At 37.5% G+C, this 27,359-nt stretch overlaps 1 non-coding gene across 1 annotated transcript; it reads right to left on the bottom strand.

Annotated features, from left to right (window-relative positions):
• Positions 1-21,149: 21,149 nt before the first annotated feature.
• On the bottom strand, positions 21,150-21,257 carry LOC122312087. The gene has a single exon (XR_006243001.1). It is a non-coding gene; the product is annotated as a small nucleolar RNA R71 (small nucleolar RNA).
• Between the last annotated feature and the right edge of the window lie 6,102 nt (positions 21,258-27,359).

Below are 27,359 nucleotides of genomic sequence, written 5' to 3'. Positions count from 1 at the left end.
GAACTAATATTGAGAACACTGAGAAGTCTAGGATCGAGAAAAAAAAAAGACTGAAGAGTGAAGTGGGTGGCGTGGGTTAGGAAATGTTAGGGTTTTTTGAATTTTAGGTATAATGATATAAAGGTAAATTAAATTTTCTTAACAAGTCATAATGAGTTGACCCGTTAGTGACCCATTAAGCAATCGTGTCGTAACGGGTCAATTTTTTTTGACCCAAATCCGTTAAGGCTAAATATTAACCTACTTTTATCGTGTCATGTTCGTGTTGGGTTATCAGATCGTGTCGCATATTACCACCTCTAGATTTGGGCACCATTTCTCTCCATGACCTTCTCCATATCATTCAAATCTATTGTTACTTCTTGATGATGAATGTTCGTGCTAATTATAATTATTTTTCCTCTTTAGTTCCAGAGTAAGAACAACCAGGTACTGCACCGCCAAATTAGATTGCTTCTTGATTGCCAACATTTTTTCTTCCAAGGTATTCAACTATTATTCCATGGACTTCTTAAAGCCATTGAGGCCATCTTGAAGCTGGTTCAATCTCATTCCTTCTACCATGGATATGCTTGATGATGCTAATAAAAGATTAGCTCTTATTACCAATTTGTAACATGCAGGGAACAGGAAATAGAAATATCTCTTCGAGGGGAGAACCTCCAGGGAAAAGAAGAATGTTGAGGGAATTTTCTGAATGAAACTATATTTTCAGATTTTTGCATAAACCATCATGGACCTCATCTGACAGAATATATCATGATTCTGTAATAGAATAGAGCAACACTAACATCACCTTTTGTGCATCTAAGGAAAAAAACAAATATAAAAGAAATGACTCATCTACTCACTCAGCTTGTAACCCCTACACTACTGGACCGAAGCCAATACATTTGCAACTAAAATAAGCAACGACATAAAACATAAAAGATAAAAGACCCAATCCGTGCTGCGGCCCAAGTACTTAACTCCAATGGCTGAATTACGATCATGTTATCTCAATCTTGAATCAATGATAATATTGTTTGAGAGAAACAATATGCAAATACTTGAAAATTCTCCAATGACTTTTTTTTTTTACCAGAATATGCATTGGAATGTGCTATAAAAATATTCATAACTGAATCTCTACAGTTCCTAGCTAGTGGGACATTTTAAATAGATTTTTGGAAGCAGCTTCCAAGTCACAGTGAAACTCTTCCAGTTGATTTTGCTGATGGCTTCCTAGCGCCTAACACTTATCTTCTCAGCATTGGCATTTTCACATTTAAACTCTTCTCTGGATAAGATCTATCTCTTGGAACTCGACTTTTACATTTGTGACTTATCTAAAGCACTTTCTAACAACCTCTAGATAAAATTAAAACAACTTTAGATAAACTAAAATTAATTTACATTCATCCAAAATACAAATCCCAACATAGGATGAAGTCTATCATTTTCGTCACCTAGTCATATCCAAACTCATCATCTTAGTCATCTAGTTCTAGCCAAACTCTTGCATCTACAAGACCCATATGCTCAATCTGTTGAAAATAATATTAATCAATTGTTTCATATTGGAAGGAACCTTTCAGTCTATAGAAAGGGTGGCTTTGGTGGGCAGGTTTCGGCCTTGTTGGTGCTATAATAAACATTGCATTGACAGGAGCTGCCATGTCCTTTTTCAGTGGTGAGAGCCCACAAAGAAAGGTTAGGGATTGATATGGAACTTAATTGTTTTTTTCTATTATTTCAATTTCAAGCACAAACAAAATGATCCTTTGATTTTTCTTTGCTTATGTAGTGAGCTACTTATTCCAAATTTGTAGAACCAAATACCAAGGAGAAACATCTCCTCTAATCTTGTATCATTACTACCAATATGGTTGACTCATCAGGTGCAACCTACTAGTCAAAGGGCAAGTTTGGGATGAGCTAGACTTATATGCCCTAGGTTTAATTCTGCATTAGGAGTTCCCCTAGATTATTTGATCAGGATTTTGACGGGTGGGGTTGTATATCCAATGGTTTACATCCTAGGGTTGGGTCTAAAGGGCCATGCCTAGGTGAAGTTTCAGGCTTCTAAGAAAACAAATTACCAACATAGGCTTTTCCTATGAGTCATTCTTTGGAAAAGATCCATTATATAATAGCTCTCCTTTTCCAATTACGTGTTGTCTGAATGTTTTTCCTCTTGTCATGTTCTTGAAGAGAATTATTTGTTAAAAAATTTCAATTCAACTACTATTATTATTAAAAAAATTACTAGGATGTTTCGTGGACTATTTCTGTTTTAATTTTTGTAACTTGGTTTCAAGTTGATGCTCTAGTTCGCTTGCTCCCACTAATTGGATCTTCAAGTATTAGGTATCTCAAGTAAAACTTCATAGTTGTGCATGTTTTGGCTACATCCATGCCAAGCTCATAAAAGACTTGCCATCATTGGGGTTTGAGAATTGACCACTTCAATTGATCATATTATTTGTAGCACAGCTTGCTTGATGGGCATCATTGGTGTCTTTGCTCCAATTCTTGAGGAGACTGTGTTTCAATGTCCATGGCTAAGTGGTATGGTTCTTTTTTGTTCCCTGTTATCAAATCTTGCATGATATAAGAAAGAATATTATGTTGTTTTCAATATTATGTTGTTTGAAAGCATGGTGTTTAATATATGCCCAGTACTATTGGTTATTTTTTTGCACATTGCTTCCAAAATACATGATCCTTAACAACAAACTCCCAGGTCAAATAATTTAAAAAATTTTCTTACCTCTATATGCCATTCATTTTTTATAACCTATGATTTGCTGGCTTAAATTGAGTTGGTGAAGTTACTCATAAAAAAAAACAATTTGAGTTGGTGAAGACCTATTCTATGTTGTCTACTACAATAGAAGTTATAGATCTATGATAAGTTCTTGTTGATAAGCTCTTGCTCAAATAGCAACTACTCCTTCAAAAGAATCGGTAAGGTTTTTGTCCAACATAGTTGAAAAAACTTGGATTCTAAGTCTCTATCTTGGTCAAAATATAAATGATTAACATGGATGTCTTGTCCAAATGTGTCTAGCTTGCAGGATGGTTGCCTATAAACAAGGATTTGTTAATTTTGTTCCAATTATCATGTTCTTCTGCATTTTCGCAACTAGCCAACCAAAAATGAAAGAGGACTAGACTTCTAACATTTAGGCCTCATTTGTTTTCAGAGATAAAACACAAAACTTCTCAAGATTTTGTACAGTCAAATACTTTGCGAAAACAAACATACATTGAAATACATCTCATCTCATCTCATTCCGCCTCTCTCATTTACTCACTACTGTTCACTGATTTAACCGTACACAGACATAACAGTGTCCACTGACCCTTCTCCCATTGATCATCTCTCTCATGTTACCCTTACTTAGATATGTAGGTCTCACTTTTAGTAGCAATGCCTGCACCATTTCTCTACCTAGCTGTGTGAATCTCCTCCTTCATCTCGTGTTGTGCATGACCAAGTGGAAGAACAGTGGCGTCGCATGGGTTGCCTTTGCATAGAGTGGGTTGTCTCCACCATTCCTAGCCAGATAAGAGATTCTCTTTCTAGGCTCTACACCTGTGCTCTGTGGCTGTGCAAAGCCATGCGAATCTCCATTACTACCCTTCAAAAGAACAAGACTTCTTTAAAGCAACTGATGGTCTTCTCCCCTTTCAACAATAGTTGCGTTGTGTGGGTTTTCATGGTCGAGAATCATCTGGCCTCTGCAATAACAGTGTTCTAATGTGGTTTGTGAAGATTTTCCCAATCTCTAGCCCATTCATATGTTTCTGTGTTGTGGACCAAATTTTCCTATATATAGAACATGTTGAAAGTCAGGAAAAGCATGAAGACCACCACTACTGGCATCTACAACCATTGACCCTCTTTCCCCAACTTTGGCCATGAACGGCATAGCACCCATTCAACGAGCACCATGGGTCCAAAAATGTGGTTGTACCAGGTAACCCCTACTACCCTCCAATCAACTACTGATTACCATAATTTTTTGTTGGGATTACAAGTTCTAGTTATTGGTATATGCATGTTGGTAACCATGACTGATTCCAAATGGACACGGTTGGTATTTTGGGCCTGCTATTACAAACACACAATAATGCATTTCATGATGTTTACAAACACCAAATAATCAATTTCCATGTGATTGCATTTCAGTGTGTAGTTGTGTGTTTTTGTCTGTGTTTGAATAGGGAATTTATGTATGTGGTTATGTGTGTTTGAATTGCAAAATTGTGTCGATACAAATTGTGTGATCAGTATGCCAAAGATTAACAACGGCCTTATATGTTTGCTGGGATTATACTGGAGGTCACAGTGATAGATTGTTTCCCCCTAGTCTATTCCTAGAGGAGTTTTGAGTCAATTTTTTGACATTTAATACTATTTTTCATCAGTCCATGTATGTGGTTAATTAGTCCATATTTCATTTCTGTTGGTTTTGGGCTTGGATCTCTACTTGTTTGCATGCCGAGAGACCATGCTTGTTAAACATATATAACGTTGGTAAAACCTTGGGTCAGGTCAGAGAACGTTAACTTTGTTTACACCTATTTCAGTTGAGCGATGAGCCCACTAGATATTTTTGTATATAAGAATACATGTCTACACTTGCTCCAGTCATAATGTTTCATACACTAAAAACTGGAGTGACCTGTTGCTTCCAAGATATATGGCAAATAGGATTTTATTATTTCAAAATGCTACTAGCTTTAATAGCCACTTCCTATGTTATAAAACTTTGAACAACTTTTTTGTTTTGTTAGTGTTACTACCTACGCTCCTCTAGCCTATCTCACTGTTGGCAAGTATGGCCTACTTTCCTCGCAGTTTAATATCTCACATTTTCTCATGTTTTGGCTATCATTCATTCATATTACTTGCTGGAATTCTCCTCATAGTCCATGGATCATATAGACCCACCTGTAACTAATGAGTGAAATTTTTACTTATGTTACACACGCCAAATGCATACATCTTTTATGTTATTTGTTAGCCTTGTCACATGGACGATTCAGAAATTTCACACACAGATTGTGAGTTATGGGCAAATGGGATGGAGGACATTTTCATTGAGATGTTGTACTCTGACACCTTTTGTAAAGCCCCGATCCTGGAGGTTCGGAAAGTTAGCTCTTATAACTTGATAAACACTTCCACAAACTTCTGTCATATCTTTCAATCCAAAATCTATTTGCAAAGACTCCAAAACCAAACATAAATTCTTCTAATATAATTAACTACACAAATTAATCCATCAACTCCTTAGTACCATAATCCAAATAAAATAAAACAACTTCTCCACATGTCTAATTTCTATTAACATAATAAACTTAAATAATACATAAGTCTTCATAATCATCTGAATAAACTAAAATCAAATTACTTAATAAATAAATCTTCCAACAGCACTTGTACTCCAAGGTACTCAACCACAACCCTCAACTATTTTTGCCACATACCCCATTACTCCTTAGTTGTATTATCAAAGTCATCTGAAAAATATTATGGAGATAAGGGGGTGAGCTATCAACAACCCAGTAAGTAAAAAAACTATACTAGTATGCAAACATAAGCATTTATAAAGTTCAGAATGCATAACAAAAATTTTACTTTCAAAATGCAGAATTAGAAACAATTTGCTTTCAGAACACAGAAACAAACAAATTACAAAAATAATAGAGCGAAGTTTTCAGTAAAAATTTCTTATTCCAAAAATAAACCTATTGGCATTTCGTAAACTAAAATATCATCTTCATATTGCATCGGAGCATCATATCAGGACAGATACTATGTTTCACTCCGTGGTAGGGTTATAAACCACCATTACACCCATGGATAGGTTGTATTACATGTTTCATCCCTGTGATAGTGTTATAAACCACCATTATACACGTGGTTGTGCCGTATGTCACTATTATACCCATGCCGGGGCTTAATAGAAATGGAACAAAAATATCATTAAAACTAGATCATATTCTGATACAGAAACAGAAACTCATGCCAAGATTTTCAGCAATCACATCATATCATAACAGAAATACTGAGTAGCTTTAGATCATTTCATATATTCAACAGAACAAAATCAAAATATCTTCATCTTCATCACAGCAAAACTTTAAGAATTCTCATTCTCGCTCTTTTTACAAAGTTCAGAAACAATATACAAAAATAAGCTCATGTCTACACCAATCATGACAAAAGTACTTTATCTTTCATGCAGAATTCATGAATAATGTCGAAACAAATAATTAAGGTTGTTTTTCAAATTTATTTAAAAAAAAAATGCATTTTTTAAAAGTCAATCTTGTTTCATTTTCCTTTTGTGTAAAGTCTAGTATAGGAACCTTGCTTACCTCTCTTTTGTAGTGCGTTAACTTAGTCTTGAGTTCAACCTCTAAGTGTTTTACCACCTAGATCAGAAAATATTCGTTGAGTTTTAATGATAAAAAATCATCGTCACTAATTCTATTGACTATTACTCGTACATAAATAAGTCAAACAAGCAGTCATGTAATTCAACTCTTGCATTTAAGCTTACTTTAAGTGAAAATTCCTATTTCTTAGTTGACCAACTTACTCTTGACATGTAACCAAAGTCAAATATTAATGAATAAATACAATACCCACTTCAAACAAACCCTGAGTTACTTAACTCTCAAAAGCAACTTATAATAGTTCAAACAAATCACTCATCCACTCCAATCTGTCATGTATTTATATACATTGGCATATCTCAACAAAAACAACCACTTAAAGACTTAAAACAGCTAACAATATTAACCCGACCAACAACAAACAAGAAAAATAACTCCTTCATAGATCCTACTATTTAAACATAACCAAGTAAAACTTTCCAACAACTTCCAGCCACAACAATTCTAAATCCCTCCAAAATCCCCACCAAAGTTTCATATAATTCACTAATTTATTCAAGATTTCCAAAATAGCACAAAATCCCACTCAACGTGTATAATAGAAATTTCTAAGCTTTATGGAAAAAAATAGAAAGCAAGGACACATACCTTGGTTCACTAGAGAAAACAGGAGAAAATGATGGCAACGACAAATTTGCAACAATGAGGATATCATATGGCTATGCCAAAAAAAGAAGAGAAAAGAAAAGGCAAAGATGAAAATAAATAAAAAAAAAAGAAAAGAAAAGAAGAAGAAGTAAGAGGTGATTACACTTAAAATTGAGAACTAAAATTTCTAGTGGCTAGGAGAACACCAAGAAAAATAAGAAATTTCAGATCTAGAGAGAGAAAAAGATAGGGTAGATCTTACCATGGTTCGTCAAAGTTTGAAAACACTAAAACTAGAAAATCCACCAAGGAAAATGCAGCAAAGATGTAGTGGAGAGGAGAGAGCGAAAGTGAGAGGTAGAGTTTGATAAGGGAAGTTTGAGTATGAGAACCAATTCGTATAACTGTATGGACATGGGCCATATAGAACTCAGGGAAGAGAAAATCTCGGAAGGAAGAAGAAAAGAAGTTGAAGTGAAGACATACAAATCTCGGAAGGAAGAAGAAAAGAAGTTGAAGTGAAGACATACTCATCGAAACGGAAACATCTGGGGGTTTCAAGGCCATCCTCGTGGGATTTGAAAAGGGCTAGGCTTGGGCCCTGAGCCAAGTATTACACCCTTACTTGTGCACTAAGGGCTGGGAAGATCACAAGTAGGGACCATGCTTCGTATGCTGAACACCTTACGGTTTTGGACATAAAGGCATATGATGCAAAGCAAGTGAAGGGAAATGTTCATAGGCTAAAAATGATGCAACGATTTTTCACCGACCTAATGAGCCAAATTGGTATGGGATGAGACCCCAATACAAAAACAGTTACAGAAAGTGACGAACATTGGGAAAATGCCATTAGGGTAAGGAAGCTGTAGCCATTTCTAAAGAACATTGTGCTGTTGTACGATGTGTTCTTATATTTTATGTCATCTTAATGAGTCTCTAATATACAGATATTGAAATATTTGGACTAGGCCAAACCACAAGTCAAAAGGTTCTGGACCTTAGGCTGCCCAAAGTATGCAGAGCTTTTCTCAATTTTTGGTGCTTCAGTTGCCACTGGTACACTCCACCACGCCTTCACTGAACCACCTCCAACGTCAGACAACGAGCGGTGTCTTGATGTAGAGATGCAACATTGAGGCCCCACACTAGGCATGCGAGCTAGTGTGGATTTTCATGTAGATGGCATGGCGTAGTTTTCCATGAACATGGAAACACATTTATCAGGACCATCGATTCGATCATCTTGACGACGTCAAAATAAAGGGCCAAGCAACCTTGTGGATCAGGACAAATTGAATTGCCTTGATAAGATCACACATTCCTATGAGGCACGATGGAAGTGCTATGAGGGTAGAGTTGAGTCATCAAGGGGAAAGCGTAGTAGAGGATCAGGAACCACCATGGTCAGCAATGATGGTTGGGATCTGTTTGCTCAGTAAGTGACATTGTTATAGGCACTTCAACCTCCACTGCCGGACAAAATTTTCTCTCGTGCATTTGACTGCTTATTTGATCCTATGGTTTTGCGAGGCTTTTTGGCCATGGATGATGTGAATAGGCGAGCATGGGTCATGCATAGTTGATCCTATGTTGCTTATCCATTACGTTGACATTGTGTAAATTTCTATGTTGAGATGTTATTTTCCATTTCCATTGCTATGTATTATTATACGATTAATTCAAATAAGTACTTATAAACTTTTTTGATTTGAAACTCGTGGATCTAATGGTCTTTATGTTAAAGGTTAATGCATATTGACATTTGGACTTTTTTTTTTTTTTTTTGTTAACTGTTAATACAATTAATTCATATCAACACATGATGCTCGTTTCTTCCACCACGAGTGCAGTGATTCATCTACCCATTTCCATGGTTGCCTGAGGGTAAACATCTAAAATCCCTTTCAAATATTTACCCTTGGAAGTGATTTGCTTTCCCTTTATAAACATTGAACTGTGTGCTTTGGATATAAATAGATCTCTCAAGTCATTATCTTATCGATTATGCTTTCCCATGCACTAAGAGATTTTTGCCCCTTATCCACGAGAAAGGTACCACTTGAGTGATCGTCACAACCAACATCAATTTAGGGGGTATAAAGATTACTTTAATAGTTTCATTCATCAATTCGCACTATCGTATAACTCACTTTTGGTATGTTAAAGAACACTTTAAAATTATGAAGTTAATGCTTGCATATTCAGTTGGGAGGCAAGGACTCATTGTTACAGCATATTGTGTGTTGTATAACTTCATTAGAATGGTGACTCTCGATGACTGGATATTTCATAATTGGAGTAAAGTGGAGCTCCCAGTTATTGAGTGTGAGGTTGGTGATGAGGCATCCTCATCTCGTAATGTGGACATGATGCCTAAAGCAGGCCAAGCTATGGCTGCAATAAGAGATGAAATTATCATTCCTATGTGGGCAGCTAGGGGTGGCCATTGATGGTGTAATTAAAAACCTAGAATATTTGTAATATAATATTTTCTTTGTGATTGTGTACTCTGTTATTTTTCCTACAAGTATTTCATACATTCCAAAATTTTATATTGCTACAATTGGCACTTTCAATATTAATATTTCATGATACTACTTGATTTTGAAATGACAAATATGTAACGTATATAAATTTTGTAATACGAATTTAATATATAGAATATTGAAGTGTCAAACAATGATGAATTCTTGAATTATCCAATCAAGAAGTAGAAATGAATTTTCTAATTTTTCACATGTTTGCCTACCCAACACAAGAGAGAATCAACTTTGAATGTGGAATGGAGTTTCTCTCAAGTGCTCTTGAAAGGGGCTCAAACCCTACTCAACATGAAATTTCTGAACACTTGCTCGAGCGGATTATCGAGTGAGTGTCGAGCGCAAGTTATACTTCATGAGTCACTTGAGCATCGAGTCAAGCGGGTGTCGAACAAATTCTATGTATGAGTTAAGCTCAAGCACCATGTCGAGTGCCTATTGAGCGAACTCCCTATATGAGTTCCACTCAAGCACAATGTCAAGTGTCTATCAAGCGAACTCTCTACATCAATTAGGCTCAAGCGCAATGTCGTACACCTGTCGAGTGAACTCTCTATATGAGTTCTGCTTGAGCACAATATCGAGTGAACTCTCTGCATCAATTACACTCGAGCGCCATGTCGAGCACCTATGAAAACAAACAACCGAGAAAATCACACAATAATTTGTGGGACCCACTCAACTTTAGCAAATCCTACAAAAGAAGTTAAAACCATCTTACCTCATCTCTATAAATAAACAAACACATTTTTAAAAACTATTTACTCTCATCACAACTCACATATCTGAATACTATTCACACATATCTAAAAAAATCTCATCTTATTTGCCAAAATAAATGGGGCCTTAATTAATTCATTTTACCATGGAGTTGAGCTAGAATGGGGGTTTGTCTGTTTATGGGAGTGTTTTCATTGCCATTGAATTGGGTACAGCTTTGCACAACAAGATGAATTGGGCAACAAATCTCTACTAGAGAGAAAGAGTTAGATCACTTATAGAGATTATGGAAAATATGGAAATGGGTTTGAAATCGCATTCTTGCTCTAGCTAAAGGAGATGGGTTTCAATTGCAACTTGTTGAGAAGAGGGATCAACGACCAGATGGGGTTGTTTGGATAGAGAGAGAGCGAATGGAGAGAGAATGAACCCACACGAGATGAGAGAGAGAGAGATTGAGAGGAAGAGGAAATGTGACTAGAGAGAGACTGATAGGAAGAAATGTTCTAAATGCACACACACAGTAAATAACGTGAATTTCTTATGTGTCTGTTTTCTAATGGATGGTGTAAATTACAACTTTACACCATAATTGATTTGAAGCTTTTCTCCAAAATATAATAAATAATAAATATTTTTAAATCTCAAAATTCAAATTAAATTAAAAAGTTATATTCTAATAATATTTGATTAAGTTTTCAACTTTTATCTCATTTTATCTCAATTCAACTTACTATCCAAACCTAATTAAAGGTGGACCAAAAGTATTTAATTACTATCCAAACCTAATTAAAGGTGGACCAAAAGTATTGAATAATTATTTATTCATGTAACTTTCCCTTGTTCACTTGGATTTTGAAATCTAGCGAAGTTTGTAATTTTGATTTATGCATGATACAAAGTTCAATTTCTTTATACTTCTACAAAGTTTCATCCATGTCGCTTAGAAAAAAAGTTTCATCCATGTCTAAATTTGTAGTCTTCTACTTCATGTCAAGTTGTTCACTACAAGTGTCGCTTACATCAACACTACTAAAAAATATGAAAGGATTTTGGTTTTTGTTTTTGTTTTTGTTTTTGTTTTGTTTTTTTCTTCACAAAGCAACAACACTGCATCTTTCTCTCATGAAAGGTAATTAAATGTCTAAATCAAGATCGAGCCCTTTCCGTCTTAAAAACCTTTCTAGAGAGAGAGAACCTCCGCCTTCTCTCTAGAAACCCAGCTTTCTGAACCCGTTCGGGGGGGAGAGGGGGAACCCAGTCTTCGGCTCCATCCTCCCTTCTCTTCCCCCCTCCCTTCTCCGTTTTCCGTTTCATGTCTTTAGTGGCTGTTCTTTTAGTTTGTTTCTGTTTTTGCTTTATTTTGTTGGGTCGGGTTGTTGGTTTTTGGAAGCTCCCGGTGGAGGGCGCTGTATCGTTGTGGCTCTTACGCCAAGGCTTGCCCTCGGCTAACCCCAGTTCTCCTCCTTCCGGTCGTTCTTTGTTGTGAAGCGGTGCGGAAACGTGGGCTGACCTGGTGGGGAGGATCCGTAGGTTAGTGGTTTGGCCTCAGCTTTCTGTGGTGAGTGGCCGACGATGGCTCTTGCGGCGGTTTGCCCTGTTTCTTGATTTTAGCAGGGGCGATACGAGCTGTTAGTGGGGTGCAGGGGGCCGCTGGGGAGGCTGTTTAGCTGCGGGGACGTGGGGGAGGCTTCGTGGGCTGTCCTCAGGTGCGGGGACGTCCGGAGTTTTCTTCAGGTGCGGCGTGGAGGATGCGGCATGGGCAGTCCTCAGAACCATCTGTTGATGGGAGCTCTGTGATGCTGGGCGAGAAACGGACAGGGACGATGCAGAGGCCGAGGGGCGGTGGCAACAGAGTGAAACCCTAACGGGTCGGGCCCCTTGTGCTTACAAGCCGGGCCGTTGGGCTTGGTCCTTTTAGCTTGCAGCCCATTTTCGATTTTATGTATTTGGTTTATTAGTCTGTTTTTAGTTTTATTAATAATATAGAATGGTTAGAGTCCCACTCCTCCTTTTGGAGGAAGGTGGGTGTTTGTCCTACTCCTCTTTTGGGGAGGTAGGTGTTGGTACTCTTCTTCTTTAGGAGGAGAGAGTGTTGTTGTGCTCCTCCTCCTAGGGAGGGTGGAGAGTGGGTGTACCTCTCTTCTTCAGAAGAGTAGTTGTTTTAGCTCTGCGTTGACAGAGCGCTTTCTCTCTTGACTGCTGTCAAGAGAGAGGGTGTAGAAGTTTAGACAAGGTCCGTCACAAAGAAATTTGTTGACGGGGAAGCTCCTGAGCAGTTGCGTTAGTTGACTATATGTCACAGCTGTAACTTCGTTTTATGAATGAATGCTATGAAGCATATTTCAAAAAAAAAAAAAAGATCGAGCCCTTTCCAGTGCTGAATTATTTTTCATTTAGTTACGCATTTGAAATAAGAGATTTTTAGGTTTTTAACTCTTTAAGGAGTGTTTGGATTGGGTAATTTCTTAGGACTTACATTCAAAGGTGTTTAAGGCTGCATTTGAGTATTAATATGGGTTAAGTTGAATTGTGAATAGTAGTGATTTGTAGGTATTGATATGAGTTTAACTTTTTTTGGTTGAAATAAATTTAAGCTAAAATGTATAAAGTATGTTGATATGAGTTTAACATTTTTATGAGAAATTAAAAAAGTAGTGAATTCTATCTGAATGGCCTATTTAAACCAAGGGCCCATTCTATCATAAAGCCCAAAGTGGGGAAAGCCCATAGGAGGGATCCATGATTGATTAAAGGAAGTAAGGGAGTCCAAAGTGCATCGAAATTATACATGCACCATGCCATCTTTCACAGAAAGATAGAGACTTCATGCAGTTACATGATCATCCCAGGTATCAAGTGATGATCCACACCGATAAGTTCTGAATAAGATAAGCATCGTGAATGAGTCTATATATATCAAGAAACCCTTGATAGTAAGGGATCGAACTCTCTTTTGAATTCTGAATTCTTTGGTTACATTTACTAACTTAAGCATCAAAGTTTTCTCAGGTGGATTACATCGGAGCCTCTTGACAGTACGGTTGCAAAGGGGAAGTGGGACATGTCCTTAACATTGGTGCCATCTGTGGGACTCTATCATTATCTAGCATGGTTCTCACATGCCATCTGTAACATGTTCTGTAGCAAGCCGAGCGGTGGATACATTGCCACCATCTATGGGGGCACGGTTAGCAACAGTGGATGAGAGGCTGAGGAAGGCATTGGAAGCCATGGAAATCCTGCAGAAGGAAAATGATGGCCTGTGATGGAAGAATGCCAAATCTGGTGATATTGCTATGCCTGCTCACAGTGGCAAGGAGAGGGGGAGGCGTACTGCAATATTGAGGCAGACATGGGGTGAACAAAAAAGGAAAGAATGCATGACGAATTAAAAGAACTAGCAGGAAAGTACGAGGAGATGGCGAAGAGGATGAGGGGATCTTCCTCAGTGGAATGCCTGTGACACTAGATAGATTTGCTGTATAACGAATGGATTATGGTCATGCCGCTCTTGTCGAAATTCAAAGTCCCCAAAGTAGACATATATGATGGATCCAAAGATCGAGTAGATCATTTGGAAAACTTCAAGGCTCATATCACGCTCTACGATTTTTCGGTCAAGATTGCATGCCGGGCTTTCCCTTTGACCTTGAAGGGGACGGCAAGAGGATGGTTTGAAATCCTCAGGCCAAAGTCGTTAGATAGCTTCAAAGAGTTGGCAAAGCAGTTCCTAACCCATTTTATGCCTAGCAGGAGGCATCAATGCCCAACCGCCTACCTGCTAATAGTTAAGCAAAAAGAGGATGAGAACTTGAAGGCTTATCTTACCTGCTTAAACAAAGAGTGGTTAACAACGGATGATTAGGATGAAAAGATTACCCTTGCCGCCCTTTTGGGAGGAGTATGGCCACGCAGTCCCTTTATAGTGGAGTTAGCCCGAAAGTCCCCTTCCATCCTCAAGGAATTCTTAGTTAGGGTGGATGACTTTGTTAACGCAGAGGATATGCTACAAACTTTGGTGGATCCCTGTAAGGAGGACAAGAAGATCGAACAAATGAGCGAGCAGGTTGATAAGAAGGCCAAGGCGAGTAGGCAGGAAAGAGCACGAGAAAGGCGGTCTGATCATAATTCTAGACTGATACATAGTAATTTAAATGTTCAAGAGGAAGAAAATGAGAGGGAAGAATGCTGCCTGCTCAAGACGGGCAATCGCTACTGCAAATATCACTAGACAGGTTGACACTGGACTAAAGATTGTACGACCATGAAGAAGAGAGTAGCTGAACTAATGGGAACAGGTGAATTGGAACGGATGGTGGTAGAACGAAGGCGCCAGGAATCTAGGTAGGAGGCCGGGTGGAGCAGTAGTCCAGAACAAAGGCACCGAGCTGGTGGTAGCCAGAACAATGGAGATTGGGCGCCTTCAAGAGGCCACAGGAGCATAATGCCCATAGGGGAAATAAGGACCATAGCAGGAGGTTTTGCTAGGGGTGGCGTTTCTGCATCCATTCGGAAGGTGTATGCACAAACGGTGTATTTTTAGTAGACAGAGCCCCCAACAAAAGCTTAATAATGATCGGACGGTAATATCTTTTGGAGAGGTAGATAGAGAAGGAGTGTTGTACCTGCATGATGATGCTTTGGTAATCACCCTTGTAATAGCCCATTATACAACCAAGTGGGTGCTAGTTGATAATTGAAGTTCAGTCGTTATACTATTTTGGGAGGCGTTCACGAAGATGGGCATCGATGTTGTAAGGTAAGGCTCTCCCCAACACCATTAAAAGGTTTCTTTGGAGACATGATCTAGCCCGTAGGGGCTATCACCCTTCCAGTGACCTCCATGACTGGAACAAGGACAACAACCACGATGACTGATTTCTTGGTGGTAAAAGCTCCCTCTTCTTACAACGCCATATTGGGAAGACCAACACTCAACCATCTCAGGACAGTGATGTCCACATACCACCGTAAGATGAAGCTTCCAACCGATAGCAGGGTGGGTGAATCACGAGCGAGCAGGCCTTAACCCGGGAGTGCTATGTGCAAGACTTAGGAAAGGTCCGGAGTGAAGTTTGTGTTGTAACAGAGCAGAACAAGGCGTCCGCACCACCCCTTGCACCACCGTTGGCGGTGACTTTAGAAAAGGATGTGGAGTTCAGGGACGATCAAAGTCAGCAACATGCTGAAGTCAACGAACCATCGGAACTCGTGATGTTATATGCGGACCGCCCAGGAACTACCACACGCATTGGGACAAAAGTCTCGCTGGCAGACAGAGAAGCCTTAAAGTTGCTATTGATAGAACATAGGAATTTCTTTGCTTGGAGCCATGAAGAAATGCATGGTATAGACAACGATGTCATTGAACACTACTTGGGCCCCCACGTACAAGGCAATTTTCCAGAAAAGAAGATCATTCAGTACAGAGAAGTACACTGCCATATAGAAGAGATAGAAAGGTTGCTTGTAGTTGGTTTCATCAGGGAAGCCCATTATCTAGAAAGGTTGTCCAACGTGGTTTTGGTGAAAAATGCGAATGGAAAGTGGAGGATGTGTGTAGACTTCACAGATCTGAATAAAGTTTGCCCAAAGGACAGCATCCCGTTACCATGCATCGACATTATCGTCGATGCAATGGCAGGACACTATATGTTGAGCTTCATGAATGCATACTTGGGTTATAACCAGATACAAATGCATGCAACAGATGAGGAAAAATCCTCGTTCATAACAAACCGAGGACTATATTGCTACCAGGTCATGCGCTTTGGATTGAAGAATGCAGGGGCAACCTATTAGAGGTTGGTAAACTGAATGTTTAAAGAACAAATCAGGAAGTCTATAGCGGTTTACGTGGACGACTTGTTGATAAAAAGTAAGGTGCCCATCCTACACCTTGATTATTTGCGAATGGCGTTCAGGATCTTACGCCATTATAAGATGAGGTTGAACCCTACAAAGTGTGCCTTTGGAGCCCAGTCAGGGAAGTTCTTGGGTTTTATTATGTCTAAAAGAGGAATTGAAGCCTCCTCAGAAAAGATAGAAGCCATACTTGATATGAAGCCGTCGAGAGGTTTAAATGAAACTCACTAATTGGTGGGTAGAGTAGCTGCCCTGGGAAGATTCATAGCCAGGTCAATAGACAAATGTCTTCCTTTTATCCAAGTACTGCGAAAAGTGCATTCTTGGAACGAAGAGTGTGATGAGGCATTCAAGAAGTTGAAGTAGTACTTGGTCAGTCCACCCTTTCTAAAGCAGCTAGAGAAAGGTGATGTGCTCTGTGCATATCTAGCAGTCTCTCCGCATGCCTGTCCACCGTCTTGGTGAAAGAAGAAGGGATTGCCCAACATTCCGTGTACTACGTAAATCGGGCTCTTAGAGGAGTAGAAACAAGGTACCCTCAGATGGAAATGCTAGCCTTTGCTTTGGTAACAGTGGCCAGAAAGCTCCGCCTGTACTTCCAAGCCTACACAGTAAGGATGCTTACGGAAACTTCATTAGCGAAAACCCTGAGGAAGCCAAACAACACATGAAGACTAATAAGATGGGTGATCTAGTTGAGCGAGTTTGATCTAGAGTTTAAACCAAGAAAGGCAGTTAAGGGTCAATCACTGGTAGACTTTGTAGTTGAGTTCTCAAGTTTTCCCTATGAAGACACGGTAGCCCCATTGGGGAAGCTATGGGAACTTGTCATAGATGGCTCATCCTGCCGGGTGAGCGAGGGCCTGGGAGTACATCTATTAAGCCCTGACAACTAGGAACGGTACTACATGGCCACACTGGTGTTCAAAGTGACGAACAACGAGGATGAGTATGAAGCACTCATAGCGAGACTCTCTATACCTACCAAGATAGGGGCAACTAAGATAGAGGCAAAATCGGATTCGCAGGTAGTAGTAAATCAGGTGTTGGGCTTGTACGCTACCAAGGCGAGAAATTGAAAACGTATCTAGCACCAGTCTGGGAGGTGCGCAATCTCTTCTCGTACGTCACTATAACTTTGAAACCAAGGGCAGGCAACGAAGTCATCGATAAATTGGTGTGAACAACGTCAGGGATGGAGCAGACACCCCTCCCATGGTGAGTTGAAAGAAGAGTCATCAAGGTCCAAGCCATTGGCGCAAAAGTAGGCGTCTTGGGTCCCAACATCCTAAATTGGGCAAGTGGGGTGGTTGAGTACTTACATGAAGGAAAGCTACCAGAAGCAAAGGAAGAAGGGAGAAGGATGAGAGGAAAGCGGCAAGATTCTTGCTCATAAACGGAGTCCTGTATAGGAGGGGTTTCTCTGCCCCATTGCTACGATGCATTTCCACACAAGAGGTATAGTACATATTAGCAAAGATACAATAAGAAATATATGGAAACCATTCTAGTGGAAGGGCCCTGGCTAGGAAAACAATCAGGGTAGGATATTATTGGCCCAATGCTTTAAGAGATGCTCAGGAGTTCACTAGGAAGTGTGTTGGGTGCCAAAAGTACACATCGATACCACATACCCCCCATGAGGAGTTAACATCCGTGACTGCGCCGTGGCCTTTTGCCCAATGGGGCATAGACCTGGTAGGACCTTTCTTACAAGGAAAAGGGGGAGCGGAATTCATGATAGTTGCCGTAGATTACTTCACAAAGTGGGCAGAGGCAAAACCATTAGTGACCATGACCAACAAGGTCGTGACAAGGTTCTTGTGGAAAAACATAGTTTGTAGATTTGGAATCTTGTAGAGCATAGTGACAGACAATGGACACTAATTTGACTCTAACCATTACAAAGAGTGGTGTACTGAGTTGAAGATCAAGACAAAGTATTTCTCACCGGGCCACCCTCAAGCGAATGGGTAAGCAGAAGTAACAAATAAAGCATTACTCTCAATCTTTAAGAATAAGGTGGTGGAGAAGAAAGGAGATTGGGAGGATGAGTTGCCTGGGGTACTTTGGACATATAGAACATCAGTTAAAACTCCAACAGGTGAATCCCCATTCACACTGGTGTATGGGTGCAAGGCAGTCCCACCAATCGAAGTAGGGTTTCCAAGTTACAGAACGAGCTACTTCTCAACCGCTCAAAATGATAAAAATATGGAAGAGTACCTCAACTTATTAGAAGAAGAAAGAGAGATAGCAGAAGCCAGAATGTTGCAGGAGAAAGGAAAAACCGAGCAGTACTTCAACAAGAGGGTGAGGCCAATGACTTTATAAGTAGGGGATCTAGTTTCAAAGAAGGCCGAAGTGACTACCCAAAGCGAGGGAAAGATGGGGGGCCTCAATCGGAAGGGCCCTATCTAACAATAGGCATGGATCATACCGTTTGAAAGACAGCCAAGGCAAGGAGTTGCCACATCCATGGAACGTAGAGCACTTAAGGAAATTTTATCAGTAGCATTTATAACATTGTCATTTTCTGTTGAATTCATTTTCTTTAGTATTTACAATATTACATTCATATTCATGTTACAAAAATATTTGTGTTCGCTTACCACTGCATAAAAACTGTTGTGCTTAGTGTTATTATTAACTTTCCAGTAAAAGGTAAAGAACATTCGAGGGAGGACATTGGGACAAAGCCTAGCAAGCACAGAAAACAAAGGGCGCGGAGGTCCTTAGACCACGCCACCTTAAACACCAAAAGCAAGCCTTCGAAACTCTTGGTGTCATGAAAAAAGGGCGAGGAGGTCCTTAGACCACGCCACCCGTAAATACCAAAAGTAAGTTTTAGCAACTTGTGGTGCCATGAAAAAACGGTGCGGAGGTCCTTAGACCACACCACCCCTAAACACCAAAAGCAAGCCTTAGCAATTTGTGGTGTCATAAAAATGGGGCGAAGAGGTCCTTAGACCACACCACCTGATAAGTGAACGGATGTGCACTCTGAATACCCTATTACTGGATTAAAATGCTAAAATGTAAATATAAATTATGTGAATTAGTGTGTATTCTTAGATTAAGTTCTATTTATGCTGGGACACTCCTAAACACTTTTTTTTTTTTTATGTTTAATTTCAGAATTTATAAAAAAGCAAGTCAAAACTCAATCAAATTCAAAGGAGAAATTTCATGAGGTTTAAGAGCAATTTGAATCAAGAAAATAAAAAGAAAGATATCATAAAAGGAAATCACAAGAAGTTAAAATCTGAAATTCGCTAAGAGACAGTCTGGACATACTTTAGTATTGTGACTGTGACTTTTTACTCAAATATCGGATTGATACAATTATTGATGCATTAGAAATCTATCTTAAAGGGATATAAATTAATAAAGATTTTCAAATTCTAACTCCTGTAGTGCGTATATGGCTACCAAGATTAGTCCTAAAATTTAGGCGATTTTTTTATGCGGGAATTATGAAAACATTAGGGTTTCTTTCCTACCCTATATAAGCATATCATTAGCACGAAATAGGGGGAGGAGAGGCACAAGAGGCATATTTGAAGAGATGAGAAAATCACTTCCATGGCCACCGTTTGCTGTACTTTTCTCTGGAGATTTTTGTTGTCCATTATATTTATGGATAACTAAATTTTCAAGTAGAGTTAGGGATAAACTTACACATTAGATTGTATTTTTAATTTATGTATTTGATTTTCAATTACTAAAACTTTTTTATTTTATCATTCTCAATTTATTATTGATGTTTTATTTTTCGAATAATTGTAGAATTTATTTTGTTTATGGATTCAGTGATTCTTTTTCTATTGAATTGATTGGTTCTCTGATTATTTTTGAATCAATTATTTATCTATATTAATTTACATTTTTGTTGCAATATCGTTCCCTGAGTATATTGTCATCATTGAATTTTCTCAATAGAGATAATAATTACGTATTTTAAAAGCGATGAATGATTTTTCAAAGGGTTACATTTAGTTTAATTTTAGTTTATAAATCTATACGTTGCGATTGAGAATTTTAGGAATTGAGTTCCTAATTGAGTTATCCAAAAAATTCAAAGGGATTCCCGACGGTCTATTGTTCATTAAATTTGAGTACTTCACCCGTTAGTAACTTTGCTTCACTTTAATTTGTATTTAAAATTAATCTTTGTTATCTATTAATCATTTAATATTTTTCTTTAGTTTCTTTGTTCCTTTTACTATTTTTTTAATTTGTCTCCTTATGGAATCAACACCTCAAATTTATGGTATAACTAACGCATTATTCTTTGGGTGTAACCAAATTTTGGCGCAGTTGCCGGGGAGACTGTAGAAGAATTGCTCGATAGTTTTTCTTTTAAGCAGTTTGTAAAGGCGGCAACTTCGTTCTCACTTTTAGTTTGTTGCATATTTATTTTATTTTTGTTATCTTTTTGTAGTTTTATTTTTTTAGTGTTGCATTTTTTTCTACCTTGCATGCACAGGTATAGAGATGCCTTGGGTTGGTTTGCTTGTAGACCTATGTTAAAGTTAGAGTCAGAGTCCAATGTTTCTAATCATTTGTTTGATAATTCTTCCAATTCTGAGAAAATGAGTGAACATGGAGATCAACTCACTAGGACCTTCAAGACTACCTCCACCCTACACGTACAATCACACCATCATGCATTATGTTTCCAGCTAATACTCGCCAACTAGATTTCAAAACAGGGATGATACAGTTACTCCCTACTTTTCATGGCTTGGAAAATGAAAATTCATATGTGTACATTCAGAAGTTTGAGGAAATAGTTGTGACTTTTCATAGTCAAAATGCAACTGATGACATTGTGAGACTTAAGTTCTTTCCTTTTTCTTTGAAGGATAGAGCTAAGAGTTGGCTATACTCATTGAGACCACGATCTATTAGGTCATGGAATGAGATGACTCAGGTCTTCTTTAATAAATATTTTTTCCAACATAAGACCAATACTTTAAAAAGGTAAATCTCTACCTTTGCACAAAAGGATAGTGAGACTTTGTATCAATATTGGGAGAGATTTAAGGAGTTGTTGAGTATGTGTTATCACCATGAGTATGAGAATTGGTGCTTAGTGAGCTATTTTTATGAGAGACTTACACCTAGAGAGCGCCAATTTATGCAGATAATGTGTAATGGTGAGTTCTTACATAAAGATCCTAATGAGGCCATAGAATACCTTAATGAGCTAACTAAAAAAGCTCACACTTGGACTGGACTTAGTGCTACTGAGAGCACAAATAGGTTATGACCTACGGAAAACCCAAATGGCGGTGGAATTTACCACCTCAGGAAAGAGGATAGCCTAAAAGCTAAAGTTAAGATGCTCACTAGGGAGCTAGAGGTATTGAAGAATAAAGACTTAAAGCCAACACATATGGCTAATCATGCAGAGTTTTTTAGACCATATTTTGTGTGTGGTGGGGTAGATCACCTTGCCCAAGAGTATCCCACATTTGCTGAAATGAGAGGGATGTATGAGGAACAATGTAATGCCTTAAGTATGTACAAGAAGCCTTTTACACATTTCTCTGATACCTATAATACAAGGTGGCGTAATCACCCCAATTTTACTTGGAAATCTAAAAACCAGCAGTTTGCACAGTCACCTAAACTTTATCCTGCACCGTATCATGCATCATCTTCTTCTAGAAATTCCGTTGAAGATACTTTACATGCTTTTATTGAAGCACAGGGTAAAACTAATAAAAAATTTGAATTTTTGATTATGCAGGTTATTGAAGAAAATAAAGAAATTAAGAGTCATATATCCAAGATGATGAGCTCCTTGAGTATGAATGAGCATGGCAACTTCCCTTCTAAACTTCAATCCACACCCCAAGGTCAACATATGGTGCAAGAAAATTTGAAAGAGGTCAATACTATTGTGACACGAAGTGATAAGCTCTTACACATCCCAACAACTGATAAGCCAGATGATGTTGAAGAGGAACAAAGTAATAATAGTACCGAGTTGCCCAAGGAAGCCGAGGTAATCAAGAGTTTAATTAAGTTACCATTTCTTGAAGTTTTAAAATCTGTTTTAGATTCTAGTAATGAAATCTTGGAGAACCTCAGACCGGTAAAGATTAACCTTCCTCTTTTGCATGTTATTAAAAAAGTTTCTACTTATGCAAAAGTTCTCAAAGCTTTATGTACAGTTAAGAGAAAGCACCATGTTAAGAAGACATCATTGCTGATAGAGCAAGTTAGTACTCTAATTGAGTAAAAATTCCTCCTAAGTACAAGGATCCTGATTATCCAGCCATTGCATGTAATATTGGGAACATGAGTTTGGGCAAGTCTTGCTAGATTTAGGAGCTAGCGTTAAGTTGATGTCTTATTCCATTTAGTTGTAGCTTGGTTTGAGTGAAATTAAGCCAACTTCTGTTGTATTTCAATTGGCTAACCGTTCAATTAAGAAACCAAGAGGGATAGTTGAGAATGTTTTGATCCAAATTGACAAATTTTATTATCTTGTTGATTTCCTAATCCTTGACACTTGACACTAGTTCTATTGTTGACTCTAATTCTAAAATCTCCTTAATTTTAGGTAGATCTTTTCTCGCTACTACTAACGCTCTTATTAATTTCAGGAATGGTCTAATGAAATTCTCTTTTGGGAATATAACTCTCGAGTTGAATATTTTTCATATTGAAAAACAACCAATAGAGGATGATGAGTGCCACCAAATTTACATGATTGACACATTCATAGACAATGGAGTTCACACAACTTATGATTTTGATCCCCTTGAATATTCCCTTATTAATTCTGAGTTTGATATTATTAATGATTCATATAATATTATTGATATTTGTACTATTTTTGATAAAATTCAGGATTATGGCACACGGGACTTGGCAATCGAAATTTGAGGAGTTGTCTAAGAAAGGCGAAAGACAAATTTCTGTAAGTATGAAAGCACCAAGAGTTAAATTAAAACATTTGCCTAAGTCTAAAATCTATAAGGTTAAAATAAAAGCATTTCATGGTAAAAATATTCTTAGGAAGATGTTTGAGCCTAATGACCAAGTATACTTATATGATTTTGGACTTCACAAGCACCAAGGAAAACTTCGGATTAGGTAGACTGGCCCCTTTTGGAGTGAAAAATATTTTTGAAAACAGGGTGGTAGAAATAGAGGATCCTAAGGATGGTTGGATCTTTAAAGTAAATGGTCAATGCCTTAAATTATTAATTGATAGGCAACATTTGGAAGTGAAAGACATTCCACATATGGATCTGGTCTACCAATCTTGACCACACCATGCAGGACAGTAAAAGAGAATAGTACAAGTTGCAAAGTGTTCAATTGAGTGAGCTTTAAAGGTAAAAAATAAAAATAAAAAATAAATAAAGGTTGGGTAGCAATGGCAAGAATACTAAAGTGACATGTGTTTGTCCATCAAATTGTTGAAAAAAAAAATAGAGAAGAGGACGAAGAAGGAAAAGCATTATTATTTGATGATCTAAAAAGTTGGATAGTACATTTGTAACAGTCCGCTAGAAATTTAATTGTAAGACTTCTATTAGCTTTAGGAATCTCGTGAAGACGCCATAAGTTTTCACGAATCGACTAATCGCATAGGTTTTAGCCTGTCAACATAGTTAGTGTTATCACTCACTATGGTGTCAGAAATGCGATTTTAATTATTTGAGATAGTTAGAAGTGTCAGAATACATTATAGTCTACACCACTAGGATTAATTGAATATTTAGGATTTTTCAGTACTAAGTTTATTACGTTTATTTTTGGAGTGAATAGTAATCTCGGTAAATATACTAAGCGTAGTGTTTTCAAAATCACAGTGTGTAATGTCTAAATTAGGTTAGCGAAATTTTATTTGGACACTTGTCAAGATCTTAACCACACATAATTAATAGTATTAGATACTTGGCACAAAGAGAAACCATTAGATGAAATTGTGAAGGAAATCAAGGTGTGAGATCATGACACCTAAGCAAAATCTTTTCATTTGATCAACCAAATTGAGGCCCACTAAGGCCCACGAATTTGGCCACCTTGGCAAGGCTTCTTGGAGAAGTTTCCTCCCCCACTTGGCAGATCATTCATTGCTACAAGCTGCACTCAATAGTATGGAGGAACCCACCCCATCAAGCACCATGCCCCATAGCTTTTGTCCTTTGCCCCCAACTATCCTTCACTTCATGTCACACGTATACCTCCACTCAATGATCATTAAGGTCCAAATAATTCCCCTACAGAAGTCTTGAGTTGTGCAAGACACACTTACTTCACTTTAATCATTTCTTCACCCCGTTCTTAGAGAGAAACCCAAAAGAGCTCTCTCAGGCAGATATTTGGGTCTTTTTGTGTGGAGATTTTCAACCCTTTTTAAGTATTTTCACACGATTACTCCTTCATAAAAGTTGTTCCTCTTTGAGTCTAGTTTCCGTAGATGTATTTTTATATCATTCCATGGTCAATTGGTCAGTCAAAAGTATTTTTAACCATGGAAAGGTCATTCTGGGCGTGAATCTGGAGAGTATGTTATGTTTTGGAGTTTTTGACCAATCTAATGGACATATCTTGGTCCGAAAATTTTATGGAGTGTTCTTAGCATGTGTTTAAGAGTTTTCATTGAGGTTTTGTTGCATGACTAAAGCTTTTGATGATAGATTTTCTTAGATCTAGAAACTTGAAAACTGGAAGTGGCAAAACAGTTTTTATTTGGAGAAAGTTTGAATATTTCGAGATTTGATCTTACTCTAAAGGCTTTGAAATTTTTATATGATGATCCTAAGTCTCTTATTTTCATGTTAGAATGTTATTTTGGAGATATTTAGTATTAGTTTCAAATATATGATTTTTCTATGCAAGAGGATTTTGGTTAGGCCTAAGATTTGATGTTTTTGGATTAGATCCATGTTTATTTTTTTTTAGCTATGTGATTTTAAGTTTGATGGTTGGATCCTATTTAAGACACATCATTAAACCATGTGATGCTTTATTTCGAAGATCTCACCTTCTTAAGGCATTGATCAAGAGATTTATCAAAATTAGTTGAGGAAAAAGTTTCTGTTTTTGGACTAAGTGTAAAATCAAAAACTCCAAATGTTATTTTATGATTTTGGTGACTTTAGTTTGATGATTTAAAGCATGGTTGATGTTAGGATGATATTATGAATATGTTAGAAGTAAGATTTGATTTTTGAAATTCTTGGAGATATTTTGATTTAAGGTCAAAACTTGTGATTCAAGTGCTTGGATCTTTTTACAAAAAGTTTGGTGTTGATTATTAGCTTTTTCTAAATGGATGTTTTAAGTATAGTTTTGAACTTAGGATTGGAAGATGTTTGTTGCAAAATTTTGGTTTAAGCATGAGTTTTGAAGTTGGAAGGAATTGCAATAAAAATCAAGAGAAATGACCTATGGATGTTTCGGCCATAGTATGTTTTCCATAGTTGTGTTTTGTTTTAAATTTTTTTGAGTTGATATTTAAGTTTAGGACAAAATTTACATGAGAAATGTAAATTTTGGAAACTTTTGGAATTAGTATGCAAAATCCTTAAGTTATGGGTAAAACGGTCATTTTCCCACATGTAGAGAGTAAAATGAAAATTTTACTCTTTAAGTTAGTATTTTCCATATTTCAAATTATTAGTGATTTAGTTCTAACTTTTAGAATCACTAATTACAATTCCTCATGATCGCACTTGAAGTTTTATAAGAAACGCAGAGATCGAGGTAAGTTAGCTTTTAACTTACTAGCAGTCTACTGTATATGTGTGCTAAGTAAAGGAACTACAGTGTATGTATGTGTGTTATCATATATGTCATGCCATGCCAAGTTATCACGTAATTGTCTATTATACAGAATTTATTCTGTCATCAATTTTTATCTGTTACATAATATATTCTGTCATGTATTACTGTACCTTACAAGTACGTCATGCTAAGTATGTCATCTATTACATGTATGTCAAGTCATGTAATATTCACTGTTGCAAGTATGTCATGTTAAATATGTTGTCTATTATATGTTATGCCATGTTACGAAATGTTTCTATCTCAAGTTGGTCATGTATTTCAAGTTATGTTCAAGTCACGTTATGTTACGTTAGGGCTTCAGTCCTTTTGTATTCCAGTCATGTTTCATCTTGAGTACATTCAGTTTTGTGGGGTCTACAACATCTGTGGCACACAAAGTATGGGGTCACAGCAATTGTGACGCATACACTACGTGAGACACAGCAATTGTGATATATAAAATACATGGGGCCACAACAACTGTGGAGTATGTATTTACACATAGAATACATGGGGCCACAACAACTGTGAAGTATATATTTAACTGCATTGTGATGTGTAAAATACATGGGGCCACAACAACTGTGGAGTATATATTTACACGTAGAATACATGGAGCCACAACAACTGTGGAGTATGTATTTTTCATGTTAAGTCAAGTTTGTGTAGAATACATGGGGCCACAACAACTGTGGAGTATGTATTTTTCATGTTAAGTCAAGTTTCAGAACAACTTCATGATAAGTCAAGTTTTATATCACGTTCATGTTAAGTCAAGTTTCAGAACAAGTTCATGATAAGTCAAGTTTCATATCATGTTCATGTTAAATCAAGTTTCAGAACAAGTTCATGCTAAGTCAAGTTTCAGATCAAGTTCATGTCAAGTCAAGTTCAGTTCATGTTTCAATTTAAATTATGTCAATTATGCTATGTTGTACGCCAAGTTATGCTTTAATTACTTATGAATTTGATTATGCAATTATGCTTTTACTGTCATCCATGCATCATTAGCTTGTGTGGAAGTTTTTGTTAACTTGCTGTGGTAGTTCCAACTACCATTCCTCCCGAATGGTAGATTTTGTTACAGGACCTGAACGAGAATCAGAAGCTGACCAATTAGACACAGTTGACTGAGTGACGATGCGACGTCAATGTTGATATAGTAGTTAACGTAAATTACTACTTGTACTATAGAGTTGCATCTCCAGTACTTTTTGGATCATAAGCATTTTGGACTAGTGTTATGATCTTAGTTGTTCAATGGGTTTTTATGTATGAAGTATGTTTTAAGCATTTGGGATATTTTTAATTTAGTGTATAGTATTGCTAAAGAAAAAAATTATCCGCTGCGAATATTGCATAATTTTATATACATGTTAGGAA

This window comes from Carya illinoinensis, chromosome 5 (assembly GCF_018687715.1).
Source record: "Carya illinoinensis cultivar Pawnee chromosome 5, C.illinoinensisPawnee_v1, whole genome shotgun sequence".
Classification (NCBI taxonomy): Eukaryota; Viridiplantae; Streptophyta; class Magnoliopsida; order Fagales; family Juglandaceae; genus Carya; species Carya illinoinensis.
Note: the sequence above shows the minus strand (reverse complement) of the source record. Positions and strands in the feature narration are given on the sequence as shown.